Raw genomic sequence first — 24081 nt, forward strand, 5'->3', positions numbered from 1 at the left:
TGAAGCAAACAATGTTTAGGGCACCTTTTCTAGCCCCTTCCTCTTACTACGGAGGTGAGCAGTGCAGTCCTAAAGAGGGCTGCTCAGTCACTCAGGTAGACGCCGAATCCAGCTGTTGCTTCGGTCAGCAAGAAGACGACCATTAGACCTGAGCCGCCTTTGTGCAGGTCCGCGGCTACAGCTCCCAGTGTATCCACACCTGCTGCTTCGTCGCTCGCCCATCGCCGCAGGACTTTAAAGTTTTTACAGGAATTGGAGGGATGTCAAGACTTGCGTGTGAATTGGATTAAAGTGAGGGAGAGGTGCGCATAGTCAGCCTCACTCTCTCTTTCCAGATTCCATCTTGCTCCAATGGCAGGACAAAAGTCGACGGTTGGAGATGGGCTGGGCGCAGTGGTTGACCAGGGCGTCTTTTGCGTCTTGCCGTGCTCTTAGCGTACCACACCGCTTGCAGAAACCGCCTTCATGACCGTTGGTCCTATTCCAAAAGGTCTCATCCGCTCAATCCGCCAGAGTCTGTCTTCACATGCTCGGGATAGACAAGGCCCTATCTCACCGGAGGTCTATGCCCGACGGCTGCCCTCAACCTGGTTTAGCCAGCCTGTCGAAGCTGTTGCCCGGGGTGTGGCCGCTGCGCATGCTACAGCTACAGGGAGCCACAGGTGAGAGCTGAGTGACAGGTGGGGACCAAAGGTGGACGAGCTGCCCTGAAAGGACACGACAGGCCCCTACACCAGAGGTGCTACCCCTCCCTGAACACCCCATACACCCCAAATATATGTACAGCTAGCATTTGTTCAAGGGTTGTTAAGGCTCTCCAAGTGACTAGAGGATTCAAATGGAATAAAAGAAATACTTCGCAACCATAAAAAAGTGCTGAAGCTTCCTAGCAACTAGCTTGTGATGCTAATAACCTGGTTTAGTATACAAAGCTAAGCCATAATCTACATTTGCATTGCAAGAGATCTACTCTTCTGCTCTGTATGCGACATTCCATTGTGTACAAGTTAACATTGACGTGGGAGCTGACAAAGAAGCACTTTTAAAGTAGAGGTTTGTGATTAGCTTTTGTTTCCAATTGCACAAACAAGTACAATAACAGATGGGAAAATTACTAAGGAACAGAAGAGAATGAATTTCCCATGCCATTATCCCTCATAGATGAAAGGCGCAAAATAACACCTATTCTATTACAAGTCTGGCACAATGGGCTTCTGTCTTTGGGCCAGATGTGAACTGCTTTTTATAGAAAAGTGGAAATCTAATTAGAACACATTGTAGAGTGACTGACCTTACACTCATCTGAATTTTCATTAAAGTTGCTACATAAAGCAATTGATATGTTGCAGGATGCAGCTGTCAGCTTCAAAAGCTACTTTTTCAAAACTCTAGAAAAGAATTAATCGGAAGGTAGGGTTACCATATTTCAGGTTCCCAAAAATAGGATACTGCTGGAGGAGGGAGAGTGGGAGCTGGAGGGGGGGTAGCGTTGGTGGGTGCTGGAGTGCGTATTTGGGGGGTGCTGAAGGCATGTGTGAGTGTACCATGAGGGGGTATTTGGGGGCGGTGCTGAAAGGGTGTGTATACTGGGAGAGGGTATTTCAGGGGTGCTGGAGGGATATTTGGGGGGTTATGGGAAGGGTGTGTGTGTGTGTACTGGGAGTGGTGTTCACATTCTTAAGTCATATGTATTTTTTTAAATGATTTCCTTAAACAGCCCTCAGTTCATTATTCCAAAATAGATTACATTTTTGGACAAGGACATCAATGTGCTGCTGCACACAGAGTGACTCATGAGGGTGTCATTATAAGAACTGAGCATACAGTATGTGCCAATTCATTTCTAGCTCAAATTAAACTAGTAATTGTAAGTGCTGGGAGCCCAGAACTTTTTCCTGCTCTGCCAGATAGCAGAACAAAAAGCCGGTATCTAAGGTGTTGTCTGTCATGTTTTATCTGAGCAAGGCACTTACATATTTCAATAGTGCCAAGAATGTCAGCTTCCAACTTCACATGCAAAATGGCAATTTCCATTAATCAGTGATTAAGTAGGCAATAGTCCAGAGGAACAGGTTGCTCTAAAAGCTTAATATCAACTGAACATCTGTCAGTAGATTATCTAATGTATCTGAGAACACTGTGTGATTCCACTACGAATTTCAGAAGCAGAAATGTCAAAAGAAATTATGATTATGATTAATGATCTTCTATAAATGCCAATAAGTCAATATACTAATGGTTTTCTTCTTTATTCCCCAGTTGTAATTCGGGTACCGTTTCAAGACCCAAAATGTGACATTTACTTCTCAGCCAGGAAGGTTTTGAAACCTTTCCCTGCAAAAATGCAAATATCTAGAATGAGTGTGTCTTGTACTTTTTATTAGAACAGAGCAATTCTACAGATAACTTGTTAAAATTGTTTTTTGTTGGATAGGGAGCTTCTAAATTCAGAGAGCTCCTAACTGTAACACAGAAAGTAAGCACATGACAAAAATATGAAATGGAGAATCAGGGATTTATTTGATTTCCTTTCCGCACATGAAGGTTTAATACATAATGAATTATAATGTTAAAATAAAGTGTTAGTCTGAAAACAAAACTGACATATACACAATAGGATGTCATGAAGGATCCCATTAAAAATAGGCCATACCACATTTTGGAATATAAAACATTATCTTTTTGCACTTATAAAACTCCCCCTCCACACACTAGAGTAATAAATATATTGCATGAAATCCATATAACAATAAATAATATAGCAATGTTTGGAGTATTCTAGAATAATTATAACAAATATTACCAGAGAAGTACTGACAATAGCAAGCCTGGCCCTTTTGGATCCTGCAGTACAGCTCCCAAGTCTGTTTTTAGCAAGGAAATGAAATATCTTGCAAGGGTCTTATAAAGCAAAGAAGAAATGAACAGGTGCTAACTTGGCCAGCATAGATATTACCTCAGCAAAGTCTAGAACAGGAACCTAGGTGGCATGGCATAGTAATCCACGTAATTCATCCCTCCAAACCGTAAACTTCTCCATGACTAATCTGTCCCAAATATTTGCAAATCACTTTGGGCTGGATTATAGTGTGGACTACACAATCCATGCAGGGAAGCAAGGATCCCCTTTTGCTCCTGCTTGGGCTATGCGGACTTTGGGTCTGGGTGTGCAGGAGTAAGTGGGAACTGCACTCCTGCCTAACCCCACTTCCCAGAACAGATAGTTGGGCTCTAGAAGGGACTGAACAAAGCCTTGTCTCCACCTTCCAATATACCAGACAGGGTTATACATTGCTACTGATATAGGCCAGGACCAAATTCCTACTCCCTCCCCAGAACACCAGGGAGAAATTGTTCCTCAGAGGGGTATGTCTGTGTGCTATGCCTCCCAGCACTACTCCTGGGGCAGTGGAGCTCATGCATCATCTCCCTCCCGCCCCTCCTTACTCACAGTCAAGCCTAAAGGCACAGCCCAGCCCTTTGGCAGTGAGGATGTACAACTTTTTCTCTACTGAGCAGCAAAAATTATTTTGACTGCCAACAAAACAAGCCGGAACATTTTTCATCCTTGCTGCACCTGCCTAATGAAATCACAGAATTCTCTGCAGGAGCAACTTTGTTCATCAGCAAAGGCCTTTACAAACATTCATTAACCTTCACAGCACTCCTCTAGGCAGGAAAGTATTAATATCCCCATTTAAAGATGTTACAGAAACTGAGGTCCAGAGAGGCTACATGAGTGAGCAGAATAGCACATGCATCAAAGGGCTAGAGTGTGCCCGCATGTGACTCAAGGATCCCCTCCCTGCTCTGCTGAGTAAGACTTTCCTGATCTTCTCTGGTGCGGAGTGCAGCCCTGGCTCTTTGCATGCTCCCCACTGCAAGCAAATAGTTGGGGAGAGAATGAAGAGAGGTGAGGAGTGGGGAGGAACCTTGGCTCTGTTCTCCCCTTCTACCATCACTCTCTGATCAGAGTCACTAGCTAGGTGCGAGGGGAAATAGTAATCTGTGGCCTCTCAGCCACTGTAGTAAATCACTTACTCCCACCCTCCCCGTCACTTGGAGCAAAGGGAGAAATTGTGTCCTTTCATTTCCCTGAGTTGGGCAAGGCTGAGGGGAACCCCCCAGCTCCCTCTCCAGTCCCACACATACTTTTCATGCTATAAAGAACGGGTTGCTGCCATACTTTTTTCCCCTTTCAACCAAGATAATTAAAAAATGGCTGTATTTTCACAAGCACGTAAATCACAGGAACCAAATCAGGCTCTTTAAAAGGCTGACATAAATTTTTTTTGAGATTTCAACATTTTGTCCCTCAATTTGCGATTAGGACAATTTTCAAAATCTCAAATGCTCATAGGCCAGGAAAACCATTTCCCACCCAGCTCTATCTGGAGTCTTTGGATAAGACTCTGAAATTTTGTCTGTTTCTCCACACTGAACCTCTGAGGTTCACTGATCACTAATTTTTATTTATAAATTTAATTTCATAATGCCAGCCAGAAAAACCCAGGCAGAATAGGACAAAATGATCACCATGCTTCTGCAATGATAGATCGTTCAGCCTTTGGATGTATGCTTTTGTAATATTACTCAAAGTGTGCTATAATCACCTTACAATACACTGCCTATCATTAATTATTGCTGCTGTTATAACGGAGACAAAGAGAAGCTTAAAGAAGCAGCTCCCTTTCAAACATGAAAACTCTGGACAGATAAGTACATAAATAAAAGAATAAAGGAGGAAAATAAAAGAAAGCAGAAAAGCCAAAGTCAGGGATTATAGAATATATTTTGTTTTAACAGAGTTAAAATGTTGTGTACAAAAAAAATCATTGTTTAAAAGCACGACAGTGTGAATTTAACAGCAAATGGCAGAGACTCAGAATTCAAACTTACAAAAAGTTTGTTTTGTTTTCCTTTTGTTTTCTGTATTTTACTTCCTACCTCTGTCATCTTTCTCATCAAAACCTGAGATACATTGCATTTTGTTTGTCAACCAGTGTAGCTATTAGAGGGATTTGTTTTTTATAGCTTTAACCAAATCTAGAAAATGCAAACAAATTCTCTTTTTGAGCATCACTGAGGCATCAATAATCTACTGAAGGATGAACCTGATAACCTTGATCAGTACGTGCTACACATAAATTGGGTGAACATTCCATCATGTACCTCATGAAGAGTAATAATACTCAATCATTTGTCTCTACTAACATGTAAAGGCCACAAAGTTCAGAATATAGACATTATTAGAAACAGTGGAAGCAATCTTAATATCAAATATATATAGCAGAAATAGTTGTAACAGAGGGAATTGTAACCCTGCTGCTGAAATATTAAACTGATATTTAAAAGAAACCTTCCATTATTTTTCTCTGTGAGTAGTCAGAAATAACAAATGGAAATAACTAGATCACTGTAGACATAAAAGTCAAGAATTTTCTTTCTGCCCATTTCAGAAACAGCAAATCAAGGCCTTGTTTATTTGGGAGAGAAGTAGGTTGGAAGAAAATCAAAGGCACAGATTGATTCCTGGCCATAATGGAAATCTCATTACTATCTGGTTGCAAACAAAAAGGGGGAAAACACTCACTTGTGAAAGTTAGGAAATGGAGATGATTGAGAGCACTTCACAGATCCTTCAGAACAGTTCAGTTCATCACATAATCTGTTGAGCAAAGAAAAGTTGTTACTAAGGCACATATATGGAACCTTGTTTGCCAGCTGAGAGGTATGGGGAGTGTTTAGAGTGGAAAATCATTTTTCACCCACTGTTTTATCATTGATTATGACTTTTGCTTGGGTGGAAGGGTTTGCTAGTGGAAACTGATTTTGTTTTGTTAAACTAAGAGTCGTATATCACAGCAGGAGAGAGAAGGTTAAGAGCTCAGCTTGTGAAACTTACTCTTGTGATGCCAGCAATCATTGTCACAATAGGAGGTGTTGGAAGGACCAGTCTGAGGGCAACAGAGGAAATATCAAACCAAAAGCATTTTATAATATTGCCCTCAAACAGGGCAAAACATAACTATTCCCGCATGGGCTTTCACTTCACTTAGCCCCCCCGCCCCACAGCAATTATCTATTTTTTCTCATGAAGGCACAAAACAAGAGATGGGGGAGAGGGAGAACTGAAAGGATGATGTGAGCCAGGATGAGTGACAGAGGAAGTGAAGAATGAGGGACATGGCACAGAACTGTGAAGGATTGGAAGAGATTACTTGACTCCAAACAAAGGAAAGCGAGCACCATTTTTCTGAGCAAGAATAAAAGCCCAGGGCAGATGAATGGGAAAATGTTAGCAATAAAGGCAGAGATAGATATGGTGAATGAGATGACATACTATCAGGCCTTTTTCCTGTGGTTGTCGTGATGGATGATATTCAAAAGGTTTGGTTAAGTGAAGTTCAAAGGCTTCTCAGAATCTCTAACCCTATGTAAATCTCCCACTTCTCTCTCTCCCTGCCATCTAAGTGTGCCGAATCACATCTCTCAAACACGTATAGCAGGAATACCGCACTCAGTAATGTGCAATGCAGTCTGGATAGATCATTCAAGAGTTACTAGCACAGGGGTCCAGATAACTGGAAACCCCACCTCTTGTTTGAAGGCTCAGGATAACAGTAAGGGAAGGAAGGTCAACTCAGAGGCAGAGATTTAGACTGAGTTGGAAGGACCTTGGAAACTAGTTGAACTGAGGAGAGGTGGCTCTATCTAACCAAGAAAATCACAAGAAAAGAAGAGGGCCTGAGACTGATGCCAAAAACCTGCTTAATTACTCCCTAATTTTCACTGTTTTTCCCGTCTACTATCACCCATTATTCCTTGTATCCTGTGTCTCTGTTGATGAGTGGTTTTGCCCATAGCCAAATACTGAGACAGTACAGATCTATATCAGTACAACTATGTTGCTCAGGGGTGTGAAAAATCCACAGCTCTGAGCAACGTAGTTATACTGACCGAACCCCCCATGTAGACAGAGCTAGGTAGGTAGGAGAACTTCTCCTGCTGACACAGCTACTGCCTCCTGGGGAGGTGGATTAACTATGCCGATGGGAGAAGCTCTCCTGTCAACACAGGGGCATCTTCACTAAAGCACTACAGTGGCGCAGCTTCTCCCGTCGGCGTAGGTACTCCACCTCCCCACTGGAGAAGCCCTCCCATCTACATAGCACTGTCTGTCTACACCAGGGATTAGGTAGTTATAACACCCCTGAGCAACGCAGTTATATCGACATAAGTTTGCATTGTAGAGCAGGGGTTAGAAAGCAAAAAGAGTAAACTCAAAAACATAGAGAAGCAAGAAAGGGAAGTGGAGCTACTGAGGAAGTTAGTGGTGGTACTGATGAGATGACTCAGCTATATATAGAGTTCAGCGTGGACTGAACAGTTGTCTGGCTTATCATCTCATCCATCCAATTTTAACCTCCAGCCTGTTATTCGCTTTAGTTTTCTTGCCTTAGCTTGATTTTGGAGGGGGGGGGGAAAGAGGGGAGTGACTTGCTCAGAGTCACACAGCCAGTCTGCTGACCAGAAGAACCCAGGTTTCCTAAACCATAGTCCAGTGATCTATGCACTAGACCACATTGCCTATCTCTATTTGTATTTGTGACCATAAACTGTGATCTTCACTGTTAATCCTAATACTAACAGCTGGCAATTCAAAAAGATTCTACTAGAACTAATCACTGAAAATGCATTGGGGAAGTGTATGTACATTTACGTTATATGCAGCCCAAGCAAATTATTTGTATAGTGCAATCTGCAGTAAAGTCTGTTTTTATTTACTTTTTACAATAGTTTGCATAGTTATGATAGCGTTTTCCAAAATAAAATATGAATTGCCTATGTACATTTATGTTAATTTATTGCCCAGAAATGTGTGCTCTATTTACCCTAAATGCTAGGTTATCCCTGAGATTGTCAAACCCATTTTTTTTTTCAGGGAAGCATTTGTTTGGTTCTCTATTTTTATGCTTGGCCAGTAATTGAGTGTTCATGCTGTTTCTTTGGACAGCACCGATAAATCACAATGTAATGAATGGAAGGAAATACAGTGATGTGTATGAAACAGTCCCAGGATCCCACAATACCAGAAATCCTACATCTGTTACCATCTAATTTGATTGGAAGTCCTGAACTATTTCAGAAAGGGCCCTTTTCAATTTCTAGAGAGAATTAGTTGCCCCCCAGTCCTCCTAAGTTTGATTTGATCCTTCCATAATGTCACAAAAGCTAAGTCCTGTATGATGGCGATCACTCTGACAGCTTTGAGAGCCACAGTGATGTCAAACAGGGATGTATTTTGGTGCCAGAACTCTTCAGTATGTTCATCTCTTTGCTACTTTGTCATGCTCTCTCATCTGGTACTGAGGGCGTACATCTCCATACAAGATCGGATGGAAGACTCTTCAGTGTTGTAATGTCTCAGAGCAAAAAGCAAAGTCAAACACCTGCTGATAAGAGAATTTCTTTTTGCCAATGATGCAGTGCTCAAGGCACAGAGTGAAGGGGAGCTTCAGCAACCTTGCAATAGCTTTGCACTAGATTGTGATGAATTTGTACTAAACATCAGTCTAAAGAAACAATGATTATGGCACAAGGTGTATTGACTGCACCAGACTAACAACACACTAGACGTTGTGCACACAAGTTCTTCTATCTAGAATCAACTGTATTGGATAAAGTATCTCTTAATTTTATTAACTTAATTCTCGTATTGGAAAGGCAGCTACCATATTTGATCTATTGACCAAGCATATGTCGGATAACAGGGAACTAATAATGAACATCAAGATGCTACCAGATGTGCATTTTGAGCATGCTGCTGCAGGGTGGCAAGACCGGGACCAACTACAGCAGGCATGAGAGGAGGCTAAACACCTTCCATACCCTCTTCACCATGGGAAACCAAAGTTTCTGACACCAACATATGTGAGAAAGCAAAATTGAGATATATAATCACTATTCTCAAGCACAGATGTTTCAGTTGCCTTGGTCATCTGCACGAAATGAATGATGCATTCCAAAAAAGCTCGTGTCTGGAGAACTTGAGGGTGCTCCAAGGCCACTGGGCAAACCTACAAGGACATTTTCAACAGGTTAAAAACTTCAACATCAACACTGCAAGATTGGAAAATATAGCTAGCAACAGGCTACATGGGAGGTCTGATCTATGCCAGGGAATCAAAGAGGCTGAAGAGAGATGGTTGAGAGAGAGGAAAGTGCAGCAGGCCTCAAGCACTAGTAGAGCATCAGCTTCATTCTCTGGCCCTGAGCTTATGCCTGCACTATTTGTGGCATGGACTGTTGCTCAAGAATTGGAATTTTAGCCGTTCATGCTGCTGCAGCACTTTGGCACTTACAACGTCGTCTTTCAGGATGGATGGTTGCCACTCTTTGGAAACCACTGGGATTCTGACAATTAATTCCATAATATCTTAGGTACCTCTCTGGTGCCAGTTAGCGGGAGGTTGAGGTGGCAAATCTGCCCCCACCCCCATGGTTTTTGCCCTTGTTCAAAGTTATATAGGCTGCGGAGCCAGTGCGGGGGCAAGGGGCAGAGAATGGCCCAACCACTTTTAAGCAGTGGTCACATACTAAATCAGTACAGCTGCTGCCAGAGCAATCTGGAGCATCAACTCAACTGCATGGTCACATCATCACTGAAATCTGACCCCGCCACCCCTATGTACTACTGCAGGGGTGCGGCCAGGCCAAATTTCAATGAGTGGCATTGTGACATAGCACATGGGGAGTCTGATCCTGTGCAGTGAAGCAGAGGGGAGTTTGCTGAGAACTCAGCTCCTGGTAGCACTGCTCATGCACTGTGTGGGTAAAAGAGAGGGGAGACTCCCTAGGTCAAGGGAGACCAGGGCCAGCTCCAGCTTTTTTGCCACCTAAAGTGGCGAAGCGGGGGAAAGAAAAAAAAAAAAAGATAAAGCCGCGATCAGCGGCACTTCAGCAGCAGCTCTACCACACTGCTTCATTCTTTGGCAGCGAGTCGGGCAGCGGGTCCTTCGCTCCCAGAGGGACTGAGGGGCCTGCCGCCGAATTGCCACCAAAGACTCGGATGTGCCACCCCTTTCTATTGCCTGCTCCAGGCATCTCCTTCCTTTGCTGGTGCCTGGAGCCGGCCCTGAGGGAGACCTGGGGTCGCTGCAGGAGATGGGGCTGGTGAGGTGGGAAGTGAGCAGGGACTGGAATGGGGGCACCTGACAGGGAGGAAGAGACTGGAATTTACCCCACAACCCCACCCCAAGAGATATATGAATTGGTGCCATTGCCTCCCTGAATGGCCAATTTTCTATAATTATCTGAAAAGCTAGAACAAGAAATTATCACATTGTAGAAGAGAAAGAAGTGCCCATGTGATCATTTCCTTAACCCCACCCCACACCCCAATTTTAAATAAAACACAGTAGCAGGCCCAGTATATTTAAGATGAAGGGCTTCTCCCACCCTACTACCCCCATCATTCTCATTTGGCTATATGTCAGTCTCTGGCAGCACTGATAGCCACCTTCAGCAGCAGAGTTCCTGTCAATCCTCTGAGAGGAAGCTTCTTGCATCACCCGTTCAGCACAGTAGCATGGCAGGCGGTACAACAATCATCACTGAAAACTTAAACATTACCCACAGTTAGCACATGATGCCATAGTACAGGGAAATGCTGCTGTGTCTCAAATACCTCTTTAGGGTAACTGCAGCAACGGCTTCCTTTTAATGGTGATAACTTCAGTGAAAATTCCAAAAAGCTTAACAGAATGGGGAAAATAGTACAGAAGAAATGAGAGTGGAAGAGAAGAGGAAAAGTAGAAGAGTTTAAGGAGGAGGAGAGAAAATGACAACACTGTAAAAAGGGTTAAGCAAACAACACCAGGTGAAAGAGAAAAGGAGTAATAGAGAAAAGAAGGAAATTATGATAGGAAACAGGAAAAAGAGGTAGAGGAAGAGGTAGATAGAGATAGAAGGCTTAGTCTACACACCGAATGATATACTGGTATAATTATGGGTAAAAATCATACTCTAACCAACAGAGTACTGGTGCCATACTAGTACAATCCCTTGTGTAGATGTAGTTAATATACAGTGTCTTGTAGCGGTACAGCTTATTCCCCTTCCCATATAGGAATAGCTTTACAGTGTAAAGCACCTTTATACCAGTGTCCACATTACGGGGGTTATACCACTAAAACTATACTGGTCTGGTTAAAACAATAAACATTTCTAGGTGTAGACAAGTCCTTACCAGTCATTTGCTTCCATTGTTAATGCTAATGAATCTCCCTGAATCGGAATGCCATAGTAGGAAATCCAGATACCCACTTTACAGAGGGGGAGAGGAATCCGGAGAGTGAATTTCACTGAATGGGAATTCTTAGTGGGTTGGCCAGTCAGGTGTATTTAATTCATCATCAGGACAAACCCTGTCTTTAAACAGAGAAGTCCTACAAAAACAATCCTCACAACTTTTTTTTTTTTTTAAGAACTATGACAACTCCTTAATGTATTTTTAGACCAGAAGCAGCAGGGGATACAGTCATGATAATCATAGATTGTGTAGCTACCAGAATTTTAATGGGTTTTTATAAGCCTTTGGCACAAGCTCTCTCTCCATAGATATGTAATTACTCTACCATCTTTATTTTTACACGTTCAGTATGAATATTATTATTATATATATTAAATCTACAGTAGTTAAACATATATACTGCATGCTTTTAAGTCATTGGTTTTGATTTTTTACATACCATAATATTGAGTATACAACACAAATACAGTAATGTACCAAGATTGTCTTAACTGACAAGCTCATAGAGCTGTATCCTCAGGTACACCACAGCAATGATGAACACACCAGGGGTAGGGAGACAATTAGGGGAAGGAGAATGTATAAGTGACTTTCCACCACATTTCTGCTCACACTGACCCTGGGAGCTGCAAAGAGCTGAATAAACTCATAGAACAAGTTAGAGCAGCCTTGGGGCAGTTCTAATTTGCCCCTGCACATAATGGCCTTCAAGGAGGTCTGTTCTACCCCCCGCCTCCTCCAGGATCATCAAGTTCATACTGCCTTAGTCCCAACCCTGAGATATCCCCTTCCTGTCCTCAGCCCACCCCTAAATGCCCCCTATGCTGGGAGATTTTCGAAGTATTGGACCTGGATTGGCTATACCAGCTCAAGCCCTCCCCCATGTTAGGGGAATCTTCAGCTGCTGTCTTATAGCAGTTGAAACATAAAGACACAACCTGAGGCTTTATGCTTCCATATTAGATAAAACCCTTTTGTAATACAAGTTACATATTGACTTTGAACACTACCCCAAGCATACCGCCTAGCTATAGGGCAGATCCAGCATTCAGGGACAGCTTCCCGCCTGGAGACTGTCCCTCAGTTTCTGGATGACAAACCTCAGTTCCAACTTTGTTTTTCTTTTGTTCCCTCTCCTGGCATAGTGATTCATGATTCTCTCTTGGCTTGATAACCAGGATGTCACAATGTCTTCCCATTAACTCTAATGGTTCATCATTGTCTTTTTCTGAGCTGGACAATGGATGGTTACTTGGAGCCGGTTTCATGTAAACACCTGGCATAGGAGGTGCCTCTCCCTGCTGTGAGGCATAGTTGAAGTTGTAGTACACATTATGAGCACAGTTTTCTATATACATAAATACACAGATTCATAGTCACAGTCTGTATACATATCTCCTAATGACCATCAAGTTCAGAACACTACAAGCTTTCATAAAAGACCATACTCAATATACTGTTATAGTGCAATAATACAGTGTGCAATCAGTTGGTTCAGCTGCTCATTCTGGGAGTTTAAACCTTCTGTTCTCTCTCTGGATGTCTGGGCTCTGATTGTCACAGCACCCCTTTGCTTTCGATGTTGGTGCTAATAAATTATTTCACATATTTAATTAGAGGAGAGGTTTGTGCACAGGCAGGCACACTAAGTGGCTGATACTTGGCTTCTTATAAGTCACCCTAATCCTAACCCTAACCCTTTATGTTTGCTTTATGTGTAACTTGTATATGTATGCTTTCTCCTTTGCTATTTCATCTTTGAATCTGTGGTTTGTCTATTAAATAAACTTTTTGTTTATTTTTATCTCAAGTAGGTCCCTGTTGTGCAAACTGCATGGAGTGTAAGTGTAAAAATAAGCTGGTATCTGGGGGACTGGTTTCACGCTTTTGTGGGTGACAACAAACCAGAAGGGAATGGTCTGAGTGTCTGCTGCTTAAGAACTCGTGGAGGATGGATTTGGGATGACTCAGAAGTTGGTGTCACCCTGCAAGGAATAACTAGAGTAGTGAGAGCCAAGGTGAGACCTTATGCTTGTGGGCTGCTTACTGGTGTCAGGGATCTGAACCATAGCTATACAGCACAAAGGGGCCCTGAAGTTACAGGGCAGGTAGTGACAGAGCCCAGTACCATCTTAGGTGGTCCCCAAAAGGTCATGGGTACTTACTAACTGCAGCTGATCAAAAATTTTCCATAAAAAAAGCCATTTTGATGAAGAATTGGACTTAGGACGAAAGGAAAATGTTTGCAGAAACTGTCTGCTTTTCTCAGAAAAAGAAATTGAATTTTCATCAGAAAACTGAAAAAATGTAAACTGAAAAATATTTTGACAATAAAATCAAAATTTTCCTCGGTTTTAATTTCTTGAATAGTTCACAAAAATCTTATGTGATATATTTGAGCTTGGCACAAAGTAGTAAATTCTGGAAGTCTAACACATGATGATGATGATTTATACTTCACAGTTTTCTATCAAATAATCTCAGATATTTCTATAGTATTTTCCTTTCAAGAATATGAAGGAACTTGCCAAGGGTTTATTTGGTTTAATCCAATAATGTTAGTAAAGCTGGAAAACACTATTGGGTAACCGAGGCACAAAAAAATTAAGTCACTACTTCTTGGTCACATAGCTGTAGCTGAGCATGGACAAAAATCCAGATCTCCCAGCTTCCAGGTCCTTTACTATAGGACCATAGTTCCTACCCTAATTTCTCAGGAAGTTGTCAACACAGACGTCAGTAGAACAGTACCAAGGATTTTCTGTTTTTGAAGGTATAAATATGTTTCAAGCTGGAGCTGGCTATAGCGTAAATCCTATGTCCCTTTCAATTTTCATAAAATAAAAAGCATATTACACACACACTGACACACATACATAATTTATTTTCCTTTGCTACTGTAACAAGAAAAATCAGTTTTGTTTTGAGTACAAAGTGTTAGGAAAGCTAATCTGCTACTAGCAATTTGGCCAGATGCCGAAAATGTTTCTTTTTGGACACTTAACTGCTCACACAGTAAATTAATTTATTTCCCCCTGTCAGATCATATTTGGAATTTTGTATTTGTACTGATTAATTGCTATTTAAAAGGCCTGAATAATTATTGTAGCACCTTCTTATCACTATTTTATCTCTGTACTTCAGCACTATTTTATCTCTGTTTCATAAATACATGGGTAAAAGGTTTAATATCTGTTAGAGTATAAAACTCTACATACAGGGCCAGATTTTGTGCAGCTTCTTTGTACGGCACTATCAGGGCAATCTGGCCATGGAGGATCATCCCTGCATAGGGGAATTCTCTGGTGGTATGGAACCAGTATAGTTCCATGCCTTCCCCCAATGTAGGGGATATGGTCAGATCAAGAAGGGTTTGGTTAGGGCTTCCCTATGCCCTGCAAAACCTAGATAACATTTTGGCTTCTTGAAGCTACTTGCACATGGAGCAATTTTCAGTAACCTATAGCCTGCTCTTACCAACTCAACATTCAGCCTCTCCAGTACTGGAAGAATACAAAGACAAATCTTTATACTACCCTCCATCTGTTCTGTGTCCACCCAGCCAAAGCCACGGATTGGAACCACAGTGTATTCATATAATGGTATCCTATAATGAAGCTTACAATTATTCTCTTAATTACTAACAAAACAGTCATTTTGGTATAGAGCTCTTCAAATTAGAGACAGAGGTAATAAATCAAAATCCTACATACAAACAATGGGATGGTGAAGTTCAAATTTAGATCTAAAAGTCACAGCTAAATGCCTCTCTCCTTTTCACCATATGTGGGGCATGGATCAGCGTTCACATCACACTCCCCATCAGTACCCGGCCCAAGCTGGGGAAACTAATGATCCAACCAGCTGGACCAAATTTGGTGATGAATCCTGGTCACGTGCAACCTGAGGCTTGTTGTGCATACACTAAGAAGACCATATGAACTGATAGTGCCGTACCATATGAACTCGAATTTTGGCGGCATTTCGGCGGCGACGCTTCTCGATGACGCCGCTTGCCGTTGACAAGCGATGTCATCAAGAGGCGTCCCCGCCGAAATTCGGGAGCGACGCCTCTCGATGACGTCACTTGTCGACGGCAAGCGGCATCCTCAGGAGGCGTCCCCGCCGAAATGCCAGCGGGTGCTTTTCCGGGGGCCAGGACGCGGGCGCATTAAGATGCCCCCGCGGGTGCCATGGCACCTGCGGGTACCACGTTGGGGACCACTGGTCTAGGGTAAAGAAATGAAGAAAGAAAGAAGACTGAACTCTACTCCAAGCACAAGAAGCAGACATCGTAGCCAAATTTCAGAATCACCCAAGTTTACTTTCTCTTTCTACAGTGCACCAGCAGCCTCTTCTGAAAACACACATTGGAAGGTCGGAGGAGGGGGAAACTGACAATACACATTGAACCTTTGGAAGGAAAAATGGTCTACTCTGCACTCCCAAGTGACTCCACCTACAATACACTGAGCATTTAAAATTGGTGACATTGTATGTCATCCCTAGCCCCTGCAGCATTCTTTAGTTTCTTCTGTAAACGTGTTTGTGCACGGCACCAGGTGCAACCAGACAGTCATGTCAAAGATTCTTTTCCAGCTCCCCACTGTCTGCGCAGATGCATCCTCTGCATTTTCCATGACTGGTCCCACTACATTCACAACTGCCTTTTCTGTCATTCCAAAGCCATACGTTCATGACTAAATCTGGCTCATGACTTTGCTCACACACTTAGCCTTGCTGTACGTACTATTGGATATGCTTCTAGTCCTGAGGTTTTGAATCCACAGAAGGATCAGATCCATACTTGGTCTATCAAAGGATTTAGACTAGAATCTTCAGAAAGGTCAGCACCCATAAGTGGGAGACAGAGTTTCAAAATTGCTCAGCTCCCATTTAGGCAACAAAATAAAAGGCCAGCTTTTCAGAAGAGCTCAGCTGGGTGCTAAGCTTTCATGAAAAATTTGACTATAGATGTCACAATGAGAGCTGTTCGGTGCTGAGTACTTTTGAAAATCTGATGGGTACTGATCACAGAGCTTAACCTTAATGCTAGATTATTTACAGCACACTGCAAAAGTTCACCTGAAAATAACTCAGTAACTACAGTGCAGCTCATTGACCTACTCTGTGGAACCCAGGGAATATCCTAGTGTACTACCTACTATTCTAAAACAAACCACTACTTATTCTATTTATTTTAGATCCCACATCCATATTCCCATGTAATAGAATAAATGTCCTCAGAGTACCTTGCCTCAAAACGCAAAAAATAAGTTTCCATGTATAGTTGTAAATGTGTCTTCAAAACTTGTATGTATGTCAGAATAGGTATTCCCTCCTACTTAAAATCATTAGCCAAGATTTTCAAATGTGACTAGTGATTCTAGGTGCCCAGCATGAGATACCTGAAAGGTGCATGATTTCCAGAGTATAAAGTAAAGGGGGTAGCCATGTTAAATATTGAAATTAGTGGGACTACCTACAGAGTAAGATACCACTCAGTGGAGTCCATTGTGGAGCCAGGACAATTTACACCAGCTGAGGATCTGCTCCTGTATAAGTAAGGGTGACTGAGGCAGGCCCATCATTAATTTTGTTAAAAGTCTTCTATCATTACTTCTGCAGTTGGTGTGCTAGCCCATTAATAGATCAAATCAGAACTTGTAGAAGCCATATGCGTTCTTGAAAGTAACAAGAAGCAGTGGATACTCATTTCTGCCATTTCAGGGAGAGAATGACAAGAAGGTGGCCAATAGAATAACAGAATATAATTCCACCTGTAAAACACAGTTTAGCCAACAACAAACTTTTTTCATGTTTTCAACTGTTATGACAAATATTGAAAATGCAAGTCTTAATTTTTAGAACAAATATTTCCTAAAATGGATCTCAAGTACTCTAAAGAAACATTAATTCTGGGCTTGGCTACACTTGCAAGTTGCAGCGCTGGTAGAGGCTTTCCAGTGCTGCAATTAGTAACCGTCCACACCTGCAAGGCACATCCAGCGCTGCAACTCCCTGGCTGCAGCGCTGGCTGTACACCTGGCCAGGTTGGGGTGTAGCAATTGCAGCGCTGGTGATCCAGCGCTGCTCATCAAGTGTGGACACACACCCGCGCTTTTATTGGCCTCCAGGGAATAAGGAGATATCCCAGAATACTTTTAACTAAATTACTCTCTTTGTTTTGTTATGCAGCCTCTCTTCGTTTTGTTGTGAACTCCGATCGGAGCTCCGTTGAACTGCTTATCTAAAAAACAAACACTGATCACAGCAAACAGGAGCTATCTGTACCTGGCTGTGAACGATCAAATGAGAGGCAAGCAGTTTGCTTGACAGAGAAACAGCGTTGGATGCAGGCTGTTTGCAATTAAGACTAAGGGTTCGCGAACATTTTGTGATTTTTCAATCCAGGGAAGCTAACACACAGTGTTGGCTCCAAAAATCCACTCTCTCTATCTTCCCCGCTCCCTGTCACAGTACACCACAGGGAGTGAGTGAAACAGCGGGGAGTCCGTGTTGGAGGCAGGCTGTTTGCAATTAAGAGTTAAGACTAAGGGCTCGCGAACATTTTGTGATTTTTAAATCCAGGGAAGCTAACACACAGTGTTGGCTCCAAAAATCCACTCTCTCTATCTTCCCCGCTCCCTGTCACAGTACACCACCCTCCACCCCCCTCTTTTGAAAAGCACGTTGTTGCCACTTGAATTCTGGGATAGCTGCCCATAATGCAGCACTCCCAACAGCGCTGTAAATGCTGCAAATGTGGCCACACACCAGCGCTGGCCCTGCACAGCTGCACGACCAGTGCTGTAACTCCCAGCGCTGCAACTTTCAAGTGTAGCCAAGCCCTAAAAAGAGAAATTAAATACTACCATGAACAATAACTCCAAACATTATAAAAGATTGTAAACTTTTTAACACCAATGAACTTCTGGAGTAATTCCAGTGAAGTCAATGGAATTATTCTGGATCTGCATTGATGTATCTAACAACAAAATATTTCCTTGCCATTTGGGTTTATTGCTTGGGTTTATTGTCATTGGGTTTATTAAAAGAGAGAGAGAGAGAGAGAGAGGGCTTGGCTACACTTACAAATTTGCAGCGCTGCAGCAGGGTGTGAAAACACACCCTCTCCAGCGCTGCAAATTGCGGCGCTGCAAAGCGCCAGTGTGGTCAAAGCCCCAGCGCTGGGAGCGTGGCTCCCAGCACTGTCTGTTATTCCCCACAGGGAGGTGGAGTACGGACAGCGCTGGGAGAGCTTTCTCCCAGCGCTGGCGCTTTGACTACACTTAGCGCTTCAAAGCGCTGCCGCGGCAGCGCTTTGAAGTGTAAGTGTAGACAAAGCCAAAGAGAGAGAGAGAGAGAGAGAGAGAGAGAGAGAAAGAAAGATGATGTGTCAGTAACTGTAGTGTAATGTATGGGCTTATGCACTGAATACATCAAAAGGGATCTTTGGCAAACTGTCAAAGAATATTTGGAATTAGAAAATATGAGATCCTGCCTTGAATACCGTGTACTTGAATGGATAGGAAAATAATATCATTTGCTTCTACTTCACGTTCCTTATGTCAAAACCTTTATTTTTTCATCATTTTCTGATTACTTTTCCTTCCATGCTCTTTGCCATCATTTTAGCAATTCTTTCTGCTTATTTTTCTTTTCATGTCTTTGAAAAGTAACAAAAAATCTTCGGATTTTCTTCTTCCCATGGAAATGGAGATATTTTTCAACTCTTTCATAAAAGTATATCTTGCAAATGACTTACTCTTTTCTCATCCTGTGAATAACTGATTTGCTACATTTCTTAAGGAAGAATTTATTGTTTAGAAATAACTGAAAATGACATTTCCCCCCTTTTCCCAGATGAACAGAGAGAGACATTTGACTTATTGCTGACTTTAATTGAAGTGTGAAGGCTGGTTTTATTTCAGAATTTCTTATAAATCACCTTCTTAGTTTGTTGATTACTATTTTAAAAATAGACATTTGATTTATTGCAAACATCCTAGTAGGGAGTGGAGAGACTGATTCTCAAACTTAACATAAAGGAACAATTTGAAACATCTGTTTGATGGATTACCTTCTTAACTATGAGATTGAAATCTTGGGATATTCCTCACACCTGAGAGGTTTTCATTAGAAGCAGCTATATCAACTGAATATAAGGTAGGACATTATTGGGTTTTTCCATATTTGGATGTGTCACACCCATTAAAAATACCTAATTTTCTCAAAGGTGAGGGAAGACTAAAACAAAGGCAACAATGTAGAGACATGCAAGGAAATTTAAGGAGCGTTCACTGGAGTGGATTAGATACATTAGTGGGCTGACATGTTCTCTCTTCATCCCTGGAGATTGGAATTCATGGTCCTTACTGGACATTTGACCACATCTCAAAGTATTATGCCATTTAGTACAATTGCTAATCTCTTTGCTGGAAAAGCCTATATTAAAATGACAAAGGTGTAAAGGCATTGCCTGATCTTGCACAACCCCTGCATGCAATATGCTTGCTGCAGTCAGTGCTTAGATCCCACACAATCATAAGTACCCAGTTCATACAAATATTTTTTCTTTAAGGGCTCTGACTCTTTTGGAAGGTTCAGAACGTTAGGGCTGGTCTACACTGAAAACTTGCATCTACATAGCTACATCTCTTAGAGAGATGTAGTTAATCTGACCTAACCCCTGGTGTAGAGAGTGCTAGGTCGACGGAAGAATTATTCCCTGTCTACCTTCCCCTTCTTGGGGAGGTTAATTAACTACAACCCCACCCATCACTTTAGTGAGTGTCTGTTCTGTAGCATTTTAAGTGTGGACAAAGCCCTCTAACCACAGGAATAGCATAAAACCCTATGAAGAAGGCTAGTATTTTAATACTGGGCACCTCTTTTCAGTTCCTGCCACCAGTAGTGCCGGATCCTTCTTTTTCAGACTCATTTATGCATCTGATGCTGACCATGCCCAGAGCAGATGGAAATACTCTGCAGCCTGGTGATTTGAGCTGCATGATCATTTCCTGATAAGGGCTTGGCACTGTTCCTTCATGGCCTGCAGTGAGTTTTAGAACACTATGTATTTTATACTACATGATTATTAGTTGGCCTCTTCTCCCTCCACCTCTATATATAACACTTTGCATAAGCGATTACATTTTTTTTTGTTTTTACTTTACGCAACTGATAAAAATTTTGCATCAGAATTTCACAGGAGTGTGTGATAATGTATGTCACAGATACAACCAGGTGCCCCCTTGCTGGCCACTCACCAAACTGCTGTGAAGGGGATCCAGGCCTCTATGTCCCTGGATCCCCCAGTCTTTTAAGCTCCTGGAGCCACTGCCCCAACTTTGGGGTCCCCGAGCATATTCTCAGGGCACAAGCCTGCTATCTAGCACCCCATCCTGAGAATTGGAACCCCCTCTGTCCAGCCACCTAGCCCCTCTGGGTGCAACACTGACCCTTCAGACTACCCAGGAATCTTGACGGAGTTTAAATAGCCCCCTCTCCCAGAACTCCACCCAAAAGATGTACAGCTTCTGGTTTAGTGTAACTGTCTCAGGGACATGTAGCAGTTGTGAAGCAGTTAACACATAGAAAGATACTTTGTGCAGAGTCTAACACAGTTACTCCTTTACTTAATCATATAAAGCACAAGAGAGTACAGAGCAAACAAAGCAATAAACACTACATGAACATTCCTGCCTTCATTTCCCTGCACCTAGGGCATGCTTTGGTCTGGGGTCAGAGTCCCTTGGGTTGTGCAGAGTCCTTGGCCCCCGTACCCTATGAGGCTGCTACATGTTGGATGATGTGATCTCTCCTGCTCAAAGCTTTCTCTACCTGTCTGGCTCACTCTGTTCCTGTGAGGGTCACTATTTAAACCCACCCATCCTCTCAGTCTTCCTTTGTTCTGTCTTTTGGCTACCTTTCCACTGCTCCTACTTTCCCTTTTTCATTCAGAGGAGTCAGCTAAACTGGATTTCCTGCTTTTCAGCATTACCTTTAAGTACTGTCATTAACCTTAACTATTTCCCTTTGTCCCTGTCTGGTGTGTATCTGCTACAGGACTTGTCAGCAGTGGTGGATCCACATACAAATAGGTACTCATTATACAGCCGTTTTTCATAATACAACTTCACAGTACCATCCAGCATTCATAAGCAGGACAGACACGGCTCCAATTTGTCACAACATACTATAAATATCAAGGAAAAAATTAAAGGCAAGCTAAAGATTTGTTGTAGAGGTTTTCTAATTAGTTGCCAACAACAGCGGGGATGCTGTTTTGCTGATTCAACTATTAGTGTGATATAAAAATCAACTGGAATTAATATAGTCTGAGTGTCTTACCCTGTACGCGCAGACTCTGTGGTTGCTCCAACCCTGGAGCCAACCCTGGAGCACCCACAGGAAAAAAAGCACCCATCGGCAGCCTCCTCTGGTTAGCACCTTCCCCTTCCCCCTCCTCACAATCAACTGTTCCATGGCACGCAGGAGGTGTGTGTGTGGGGGGGAACAGAGCAAGGGCAGAGCAGAGTAGGGGGCGGAACAGGGCAGGAAGAGGTGAGGTGGGGTGGGGTGGTGGGTGGAGTGGGAGCAGGGTCTGGAGTGGTGCAGGGGTTCAAGCACCCCTGGACACCTAAGAAAGACAACACCTATGCCTTACCCTGCAGAAATTTAAGCACATTAGTAACTTTTATACACACAAATGAGTCCTGCTGAAGTCCAGGGGACCACTCGTGTAAAAGTTACTGATGTTTTTAAAATTTCCACAGGATTTGGCTTTTCCACAGCACATAAACCGCAGTCTTCATTTATTTCAGATTTCTCTTTAAGAAAGATGAAAATTCATTGTTTTTTTTTTTAAAAGGCTACCCCAGTCAGTGCTGGATAATAGTTCCCTAGGCACTGTTAAGTTTAGCTGTAATTCTAGTTATCAAATTCACAGATGACAAGTATATGAAAAACCAGAAATAGGAAATTTCCCAATATGTTCTCATTTTACACTGTAGCCTGTCAGCCTAAAAGCATGAAAAATGCACTTGTGTGGTGGCTGGTTTATGATCCACTCTGTAAGGCATAATAGCTACAACAGGAAAGATGTGAAAAGCATGAAAAATAATACCGTATGCTTCAATTTTGTAACTGAAGTGTGATACTCTCTGATATTTTGTCCAGCTTCAGAAAAGGCAAATAATAAGTTTTGCCTCTCTGAAAAGCAGAAAAATGAAATACTGAAAATGCATCCCATTACCTGAATCTTAGTTTTCTAAAATCATCCAACCTAAATTACACTAGTAGAATGTGGATTTAGGATCATATTTCAAATTAATACTCATTCTGTACTCACAGATTTCTTTCCTTTCCAGTGACTTTAGTGTGGATGGAATTGACCGCAGTAAAATCCCTGGATACTTGAGTCTTCTTTAACCACAACATAATAAATAGAATGGAACATACAGTAAGGAGATGTATATACATACAGAACATGAAAGGTGGAAGTAGCCATACCAACTCTAAGAGGCTAATTAATTATAGGTCATCTTAATTAATTAGCTTTAGAGTTGGTATGGCTACTTCCACCTTTTCATGTTCTGTATGTATATATATCTCCTTACTATATGTTCCATTGTATGCATCTGAAGAAGTGGGCTGTAGCCCACGAAAGCTTATGCTCAAATAAATTTGTTAGTCTCTAAGGTCCCACAAGTACTCCTGTTCTTTTTGTGGATACAGACTAACACGCTGCTACTCTGAAACCTAACATAATAAATGACAGTGCAATCTTCCCCATCACTATGGCTCAACTGTAAATCATAGAATCATAGGACTGGAAGGGATCTCGAAATCCCCTGGAAATCCTTGATCTCTCTGCTGAGCCTGTAAACAGGAGAGGCAGGGGGGCAGAGGAGAATTAGTACCAATTCTGGTAGTGGCCTCTTTGACAGGGACCTCTGTCCACTAGGAATTGGACTGACAACAAATTTATGTGAGAGGTCATTGACCAATTAATAGGTGATAAACTCTGGTGTGTCTGCAGGGGCGGCTCCAGACCCCAGCACGCCTAGGGCGCGAAACATCCTTGCACCGGCCCTGCCTATGCTTTCAATCACAGGGCCAGGTACCTATGTGTGCCTTAGAGGTACAAGGCTCCATTTTCCGTTAAAAATCCTTTGAGCCATCCACTCTCCTTTGTGTTTTCTTGTGGTCTGATCCTCTGCTTTTTATCATTTTCTGATTATTTTGCACGCTGAGCTCTTTGCCATTATTTTACTAATCTACGTGCTTCTTTTTCTTTTCATGTCTAGAGAAATAACTGAAGTGTTCAGATAAAATATGACCATTTATTACTTTCATTGTTCAAACAAAAAATCTATCAGAAGGAATTTTGAGATATGTCATTATATCCTTGCAGAAGACATTTAAATGTATTTTTAGATTAATTCAGTCAAATGCTTTTTTACAATTCACTGGTTGAAATAATCATTGTCTCTAACCAATGCAGAACATTCAAATTATTCACAGCCCAAGGTTTTTATTGCTTAGCATAATCTTTTTCTTTTAACTGCTTCAGAAAATCTGAAGCCTAAATGTGATTTTACTCAAACTGGGTGTCATGCTGAAGAAATCCACACGGTGAGGGGAGATTTTGGCTACTGGCATAGAAAACAAATTGTAATAATTCACATCTGGAAAGAGATAGGGAACGCAGTGAGGACAGATATGTGAAAAGAACAACTCTAGTTAGCCTGGATTATGGT

At 42.1% G+C, this 24081-nt stretch overlaps 1 long non-coding RNA gene across 1 annotated transcript in view; it reads right to left on the minus strand.

Moving 5' to 3' along the window:
• Positions 1-5593: 5593 nt before the first annotated feature.
• The window catches only part of LOC123368466, a 123362-nt gene continuing 104874 nt past the window's right edge, over positions 5594-24081 (minus strand). The window contains exon 3 of the long non-coding RNA XR_006578798.1: positions 5594-5668. This is a non-coding gene — a long non-coding RNA (uncharacterized LOC123368466). The remainder of the gene's footprint in view (positions 5669-24081) is intronic.

Source organism: Mauremys mutica, chromosome 4 (genome assembly GCF_020497125.1).
Source record: "Mauremys mutica isolate MM-2020 ecotype Southern chromosome 4, ASM2049712v1, whole genome shotgun sequence".
NCBI classification, from domain to species: domain Eukaryota; kingdom Metazoa; phylum Chordata; order Testudines; family Geoemydidae; genus Mauremys; species Mauremys mutica.